Source organism: Cydia pomonella, chromosome 9 (assembly GCF_033807575.1).
Source record: "Cydia pomonella isolate Wapato2018A chromosome 9, ilCydPomo1, whole genome shotgun sequence".
NCBI classification, from domain to species: Eukaryota; Metazoa; Arthropoda; class Insecta; order Lepidoptera; family Tortricidae; genus Cydia; species Cydia pomonella.
The window spans coordinates 13,328,848-13,337,323 of record NC_084711.1 but is presented as its reverse complement, the minus strand read 5'-3'; the positions used below and the strand labels follow the sequence as shown (position 1 = coordinate 13,337,323).

The 8,476-nt window shown below is 34.0% G+C and overlaps 1 protein-coding gene across 2 annotated transcripts in view; it reads right to left on the bottom strand.

The window, feature by feature from the left end:
* Positions 1 to 4,268: 4,268 nt before the first annotated feature.
* LOC133521432 (G-protein coupled receptor dmsr-1-like) overlaps positions 4,269 to 8,476 on the bottom strand; it is an 87,683-nt gene continuing 83,475 nt past the window's right edge. For both annotated transcript variants that reach the window (XM_061856392.1, XM_061856391.1), the window contains exon 6: positions 4,269 to 5,517. The gene's annotated coding sequence lies outside the window, so the exon portion shown is untranslated. The remainder of the gene's footprint in view (positions 5,518 to 8,476) is intronic.

Genomic DNA, 8,476 nt, shown 5'->3' with positions numbered 1-8,476 from the left:
CCAAGAGCATGTCGGGCCATGCTCAGAGTAGGGTTCCGTAGTTACTCTTCCGTCACAATAAGCTAAACTGGAGCTTAAAGTATGGTAGATTGTTAACCAAGGGATGAACTGTGGGTGTACGTCTTTTTACTATGAAGGGGAAACTTTTTGCGATAACTCAAAAACAGCTAAACTGATAATATCCGCTATAGTTTTCATTTAATGTCTTTCTTAAGCTCTACTTCCACGATTTTTTCCATATTTATTGGACCTATGGTTCAAAAGTTAGAGGGGGGGACCCATTATTTTTTTCTTTCGGAGCGTTTATCTCCGAAAATATTCACTTTATTAAAAAAATGTTTGTTGAAGACCCCTATTAGTTTTGAAAACCTTTCCAACGATACCCCACACTGTAGGGTTGATGCAAAAAAAAAGTTGACCCCCACTTTACGTGGTGGGGAGGTACCATAAAAAAAATTAAATTTTGAGATTTTATTGTACGACTTTGTCGGCTTTATTTATTTATTATATCCATGCCAAATTTCAGCTTCCTAGCACTAACGACCACGGAGCAAAGCCTCGGACAGACAGACAGATAGACGGACATGGCGAAACTATAAGGGTTCCTAGTTGACTACGGAACCCTAAAAATCATCGCTCTAGGTTAATAATCCAGGGTGGAAACAGCCGAGCGCGTTTGTATGAAAAAATCGCAATTAGGAATTCCTCTTAACCACTTTCCGAGTTGTCACTCGGGAAGAACTTCCTGATAAAATCTGTTGCTGGCTTGTTTATGGCAGTCCATGCGGAATTGATTGAGGATCGAAAACTTTGTTCATACAGAATAACTAACCATCTGAGCACTTCTTGTTAATTATTTAATGGTTCGTTCGAGATCTCTTGATGAACAATTAATTCAGTTGATTGAATTTCTGATTAATTTGTATTACGCACTTAGGAGGTTTAGAAATAGTCTGCTTGTCTTTTACTCTTTAATATTAAATCTATAATTTAAATTGTCTTTTTTCTTGTCTTTGTTTTTGTTAGTTTTGTAGGATTTTAACCTTTTGAACGCTTTTTCATTAACAAAAATGTCACTGACACACGTCTCGGGCAAAAGCGAGCTCATGTAAACTTTACTTGAAAGTGTGAAGGTTACTACAGCGTCCGCCATAAGATCTATAATTAATTTTTGACAAGCAGAAACGTCTGCGAACGATGCTATTAAGTTTAGAATAAATTTTAAAAGTGGAAAAATTACTGAACCAAAATCCAGAGGCCGTGAGTTCAAGTCCAACCCAAGGCAGTAATTTTTCAACTTTAAAAATTTAGATCTATAATTGTCCCTGGCGCTATGGGAACGACGTAGTGAAGACGACATGCGGTGTTCTTGGCGTTCAAAAGGTTAATAGTTGAGATTTAAATGGTTCAATATAAGTCACGATACCCATTGCTGCTACTAAAAATAGGTTAAAATATAATTTTACGAAATTTTCAATATACGAAAATATGCATTAAAGTACGTGCCTATAATTATGTTAATGAAATACAATATTAAAAAATATTTGCTTTTCACATATATTCGTTTTTATTGCCAATAAGACCTTTAGGGTCACTGAATTGATCGGTTTAACAATAGGAATATGTAAGTGGATTTATGGAAAACCCGGCCAAGTGCGTGTCGGACCACGCATAAGGATGGAGAGTTCCGTACCTACCTTTACACAATCCAAGAGGCGATACATTCAAAAGAGCGTATCATCCCGGCACTTACATCGTTTTAATAAAAAACAGCTTTTTTAAGTCTTTAATTACTTATCAGGTCATATTCAAAATAATTTTAGTGCAAACTATTTATTAAGATTTTATCTGTTGTTTTTTTTAATACCTTGCGCGCCCGATTCAAAAGCTAGAGGTAAACCCTTTCAATTAATTCCAATATTTTTGACTTTCGGAGCGATTATTTTCAAAAGTATTCACTAAAAAACATTCTTAGTAACCTTAATGTTATTTTTGAAGACCTTTCGATTGGTGTACCACATGTAAATTTTACATTTATCCCTCCTCCACCTCTAAAAATAGGTTTCCGAGGGAAATGGTTGTGACACATGGACAGACGGACGGACGTTATTACGTCTTCACATATACGCCAATCAAATTAGATTTTTTGAAGAATTAATTTCCAGCAAGCTCAAAATCGTCTTGATACCTTTATTTGGTTCTAAATGCGTGTACCTAATCCGAATTTGCTCATCCCAGGAGGTGTACAAAAAAATTTGCTCTTTTCAATTTTTTGCTTGTAGCTTGAAACGTCCGACGGAAAATTTGCACTAATCATGACGAAAGTTGATATCTGAGGGTCCGAATTTAAATTCGTAGTCAAAGGTTATAACGTACTTTTGAATACCTATAGGCCGAGCTTTTTTTATAACTTTTGATAGACACATGGTTTCCTATTCTGTACAATATCAGCGCAACTTCACCGTATGCTCTAAAATCTTCTTATTAACGGAATATTACACACTTTTTTTCGGGACAAGTTGTAATTTTGGTATTTTTTCAACCCAGAATGAGGAGTTATTCAAACCAAACAAATGTAATTCCGAAAAAATCGACAACGGAATAAATATTGGCCCATTATCTATAGAACTGTAAGTAGATTAGAGTTTTTCGCAGGCGGTCTTAGGCAGTCTGGATAGTTTTAAGTAGTCCAATTGGTGGCCCTGGCCTTTTACTTAACGTATCTCAAATGAAGTGAAAGCGAATATAAAGTAAGCACGTGACATATTTCTAGTCACGTGGATGTTAAGCAGTAAATGAGCGGATTTAATACAGATAAACTTCATAAAGCCGGGACGATATGGATGCCTCGCTGCTTCTCGGAGATATGCAGATGTTTCCTCGCTTCATCCTTACATATTGTGCATACTTAGGTACCTACACAAGATTCCGTACATGTGATGTACCAAAATTGCACGTAGAACGCAATATTCGTACTATGATGCTTAAATGTAATTGTTTGAGATACCAGTATCTAATGTTAGGTACGCGTATACTCAGGTATTCTGTAAATTTACGTAACTATAAAAATGACAATTACTTCATACTTTATCTAGAGATTTTGTATAAAACCGGGTGTGGCGAGAGTATTTATAATTAGTCAATAATATTTGCAGAAGGGAGATTTCCCAGGCTGATAAAAAATAAAACAACAAATTCAGCCGTTCACGCAATACGAAAAGAAGTTTTATATATATATTGACAATTGAATAATTATTATGCACACATTTGTCATTCCTGCAAATAAGACGTGGCTATCCAAATCAGTCCATCTTCTTATATGAGTACGATTTTTATAAGTATAAAAAGATATCCGATATGTACATACCTACTTAGGTACATACCATTATCGAAAAACGCTATTATATTAATTATTAGTACCACGAGTTTGTCACTGACATATTCGCTAGCGACTGCGTAAATTAACTCACAATGCGTCTATCTCGCACTGCCATTGGTGCAAGCGAAATGCAGTGTGTTTGAGTTGACGTAGTCGCTAGCGTTTAAGGCCGCGTAAAACTCATGGTATAGTTACCTACACGTTTGTCACTCCTGTCAACCATACCATATAAGTGTAGATATTTAAAATGAGCCACCCAATAATATGATTATGGTAGTGTAGACTTTGATGCTACCTATTATGATGATAAGGTAGTATTTAACGTAATTAGAGAAACCATCAATTAATTACAAACTAAAGGCAATTAAATCGATGTTTATCGAGTGATGCCTTAAAGTAGCATCTGGGTTAATCAATAATTACATAACCAATGAGCACGTGACACTCCTGAATAGTGATTCGTAACACGTTAATAGCTAACTAGCGACCCGCCCCGGCTTCGTGCGGATTACACAAACAAATTATACACATAAACCTTTTTCAAGAATCACTCTATTGATTGGTGAAAACCGCATGAAAATCTGTTCAGTAGTTTTTGAGTTTATGGCGATCATACATACACATAGAATGTATGATCGCGCGGGTACTTTGTTTTAAAAGGTGTAGTGATAGCGGAAACTCAGAAACACTGCCTAATTTTTTTTCTCATTTTAAATAAGACCAACTTAGCCATTGTGTAATATCGCATTATGTCGAGTAAGAAAGAAATTGCCTGTAGGTTTTTAATAGTTTAGGTAAAAAATACTTACGTAAGCAAGATCTATTTACTGTTTCTAAATTTAGAATCTACGACAGGTTTTTGGACCTAATATAAATCCAAACAAGTAGATACAGTGAACACGTATATTTGGTAGAGTTTATTTGGTGTCGATAGAACATTAGGTACAACAGACGAATAACATAAATATTTCTATCATACAAAACAATATTACATACAAGGTAGGTAAAAAAATTACAAAAATATTTCAAATCGTACAGTCACACTGTAATGCTTAAACTGTCAAACAGAAATAGTATTTCGCTTATATACTATAAGTATAGGTAAATATTACAAAAGTACTCGTAGGATAAAATAAGAGTTTTTTAGGGCCTCCGCTAGCTGACGCGGATTATCCGGAACGGACGCCCCGTCTAATATGAAATTGTATGAACAGCGCTAACTGGCGCGGGCGCGTGCGACGGATTTTGCCTGGGAGCAGAGGGGCTACCGCGAAGCACGTTCGACGTGTTGCTTACACTTACTTCGTACGTACGAGTGCGACAGAGAGGCAACACGTCGAACGTGGTTCGCGGTAGGCCCTCAGGACCCACGAGCGTGCGCACGCGGCGGCGGGCGTCAGCTAGCGGAGGCCCTTAATGAATCTGTGAACGTGAATTCGGTATTACTTGCAAACATTGACTTTTATCGTACGTTATCAAAATTGAATTCAAGGTGAAAGTGGAGGATCCGCGCGAAATCGGCTTTTCATACAAACGTAGTCCTCATTTTATATAATAAAATATCCAGAGAGGAAATGGGGACTACGTATCGAGAAACGGCCGTCCCCTTTCCTCTTAAGTCCACCTACTCATAGGTATACATAATAGTGCTGTGTACATTAACAATCATCTAAAGACGGTAATCAGTAAATGCATTTAATAATGGCATAATTACTTACTTTTCATACTACATTCGTAATAAGAATTTTCTTTGGACCCTAGTAGTAACACAATCTTACTTCAAATGTTGCCTATATAAAATTAAGAGTTAATTTAATTAACCCACAATATTTTACTAACAATACCACTAGAACATATTTTAATATTTACTAAATTATTATATTTAACACTAAACAATTCGATAAAAAACTCACGTATGCAGATACTCTTATAGTTTTCGCGTCATGGCTCAAAAGACGCGAAGACTATTGTCAGATCTACAATTTACCTACTATGTACAACTTTACAAACATTTCTAGAACTCTTATACTAAATATATTCCTATTGTTAGTTATCCAGTATTAATTAATTATCTACATTTGATACACAGTAGTCCTTACTCGAATATCGATGTTTCTATTTAGAGAGAGCTCATTTATCTGAAACAAAAGATAAGACTAATTAGTGATTAAGCAATAATACTCGTTCCCTAACTATCTTCGATGAGTCCGAAATATACTACTAATATTTATAAATAGCATTTAGAAATTCCTTTTAAGCAAGTATTTTTAAGTTAATTTTATTTAGGTACTCAGTAGTTATATTTTTAGTATTACATTTAATCTAGGTTTTATCATCTTTTAGTTTTTATTTTGTTAATCGTAATTTATTTGTGTACATAAATATATTCTTATTAATAGCAAAATAAGAAGATGAAATGTATAAATATAAATTGCCTACATGTATTTTTCGGCAATTCCACGGAATAATAGCAATTCGTATTTCTAATAAGCTCTACTCACGTCCTCATGTACCTAATTATAAACAATTTTGTAAATTTTATGACTGCTATTTTAAAGTTATTTAGCCAAAATGGCAAAAACCCTAATATTTCGTTATATCCGTGACTCCGTTTATTACCATTATGGCATATAATAGATCACTGTTTTTTTTTCATAAAATATATTTACCTATTATTTATGTTAGTTGACATTTGGACAAAGTGATACGAAGTATAATTATCTGTACGTTAATGATTCGTAGAATCCAATAATCTCTGTACGCCAGACGATATTACCGACTACCGGCAACTAACTAATAACTACACAATAGGGGTTAAAACGAAATCTCAAGTAGCTCTCGAGTAAGGCAAAATTAGGCATACTCGTTGAAATGCGCTACAACTAATTTATCGATTGTTATCTAAATTAATAATTTGACTTAGATTTTGAAGTACTTAGTCAGGTCATAAGTTACCTATGTCACAGTAAATGTTTTGACTGATAGAATGTAATACAAAGTTTACGTTTTTATACAGGCCAAAACGTAATATAATACGTGCCTTTTTATTATTTGTTTACTTTATTGTCGTTAGACGTGAGCACGCGGCTGGTTTGTGAAAAATTACTTCACAAAAGGGAGTAAAAATCAGTATCACTTTAATAAATACAATTGTGTATTTATATGAACCTACTTTATTAGAGCATACTTTCGAAACCTGCATTTAGTTATCCGACAATTCGGTACTTCCTACCCTACCATCCTACTTCAGCTAATACCCTTCAAATTTAGGGTACTTTTCAGTAACACCCTTATATTTGACTACCATACAACAAGAGTAGATGTGGTAAAACACGTACAATAGCAACCTTGTCAGTCCAATTCACACGAAATATATATTCAAATTAAGTTAGTCGTAATGACCCAGCTTTGATGAAAAGAGAAATAAATAGGGATCAATATAACCTGAACAGGGAGCGTATTTTATTGGACGTGTTTTTTTATATAACTTTTTTCGAGTATTATATAGAATTATGCAAAACTGAGACAGAAAATTACGTTAAAATATATTGTAAGTAAGTACTTATAATTCAGCATTAAATAAGCTTTCAAACTATTTATATGAATAGTAAGGAATCTTTTTATCTGTAAATACCTGTGTGACAGAACTTATAGCCTGACTAAGTATAAGATGAATTTAATTGTATTGTGTAATTGTAGGATTCTTTGGGTGAAAGAATCCTTTGGAGCTGCGCGCGCTGCTATGAAAACAGGTGCATTTAAATTCTGAACGAAATATTATCCTCATCGAGCAAACAATACTCATTCTCCCGACTGAGTAACACATAAAAGGATGTAAACAATCGATATCTGTGCTATAATAGCGTATTTTAAAGCGTATTGTAGCCATTTCCAGTAGTAGAACATTAATGGCACGCTATTGTGCGAGGAATTTTCCCAAAACGGTAATTAAACTGGAAACTGTGGCTATAGTTTTGCATTAGCCACAACTTACCTACTTTCCTACCATTGGTTTGAGATTGAATTTTGAATGTTAATTCTAATAGGTAGGTAGGCATTAATTACACAGTTTAAGTACATGAATTGGTAACTGATAATCCGTATTTTTTGTTTGAAAACTACCCTAATTGAACTAAAAGCGAGTGGTACAATGACCGTCTTGAAAATCGGCTTTAAACTCATACAACTTTCATCCATAATGAAAACTGTTATTTGGATCGTCGTGACTAATCTATCATAATTTTAGCTTACTTATCAGACTTAGTATGATAACACCAGACAATGTCTTATTCAATACATACCTGAGTATAAATTTAGCATTACAATTCGAAAACATTCGAGTTGACGGTCAGTTTGCTGAGTGTATGTATAAGTAACTTTATATATAAGTACGTTATGTTATGTATAAGTACAATATCCAAGTTGCATTTCTAAATAGTCTTTCATTTTGGATATCCCATAAGCTTTCATAGCGCAATATGCTATAACAAAAAAAAAATTGAAGCTTCACCGAATTCCATGCCATTTAAAGTTGGCTCTCTTTACAATAACAATAATATTAATTTGCACGCAGTTCATTTAAACTTAAGTTGTTTGACGTTTGATAAATCCCTAAAGTTTAGTTGGAATTGGTTACGCATTCCACCACTTTGTCCTCGGAAGGGCTGAAGTTTCCAAATTCAAATAAAACGCACTCCTTTAAACTTTTGTATATTTATATTAATAAATATTGCCTCTTATTTTTTTTTTCTTGAATCTTTACTAAAAGCATTCTCAGTTAATACGCCTTAATAACATTAAAAAAACTTAACAAATGGGTTGTCATTTGGGTTACATATTTGATTCTGAAATACATTTGGTAGCTAATAATATTATAGTTTTTTTTTAAATACCAGGTTTGTGGCAAGTCACCGTAGCTTATGGATAGCGGATGCCTGCAACATCAGTGATAATACATGCGCGTTGCCGAACTTTTAAAAACCTGTACACTCCTTTTTTGAATTTATTTTAACTTATGAAAATGTTCAGAAAAAATTAAAAGCAAATAATTGAGGTTATTATAAGTTTACCGTTTATGTAAGGGACAAGAAGTTATTA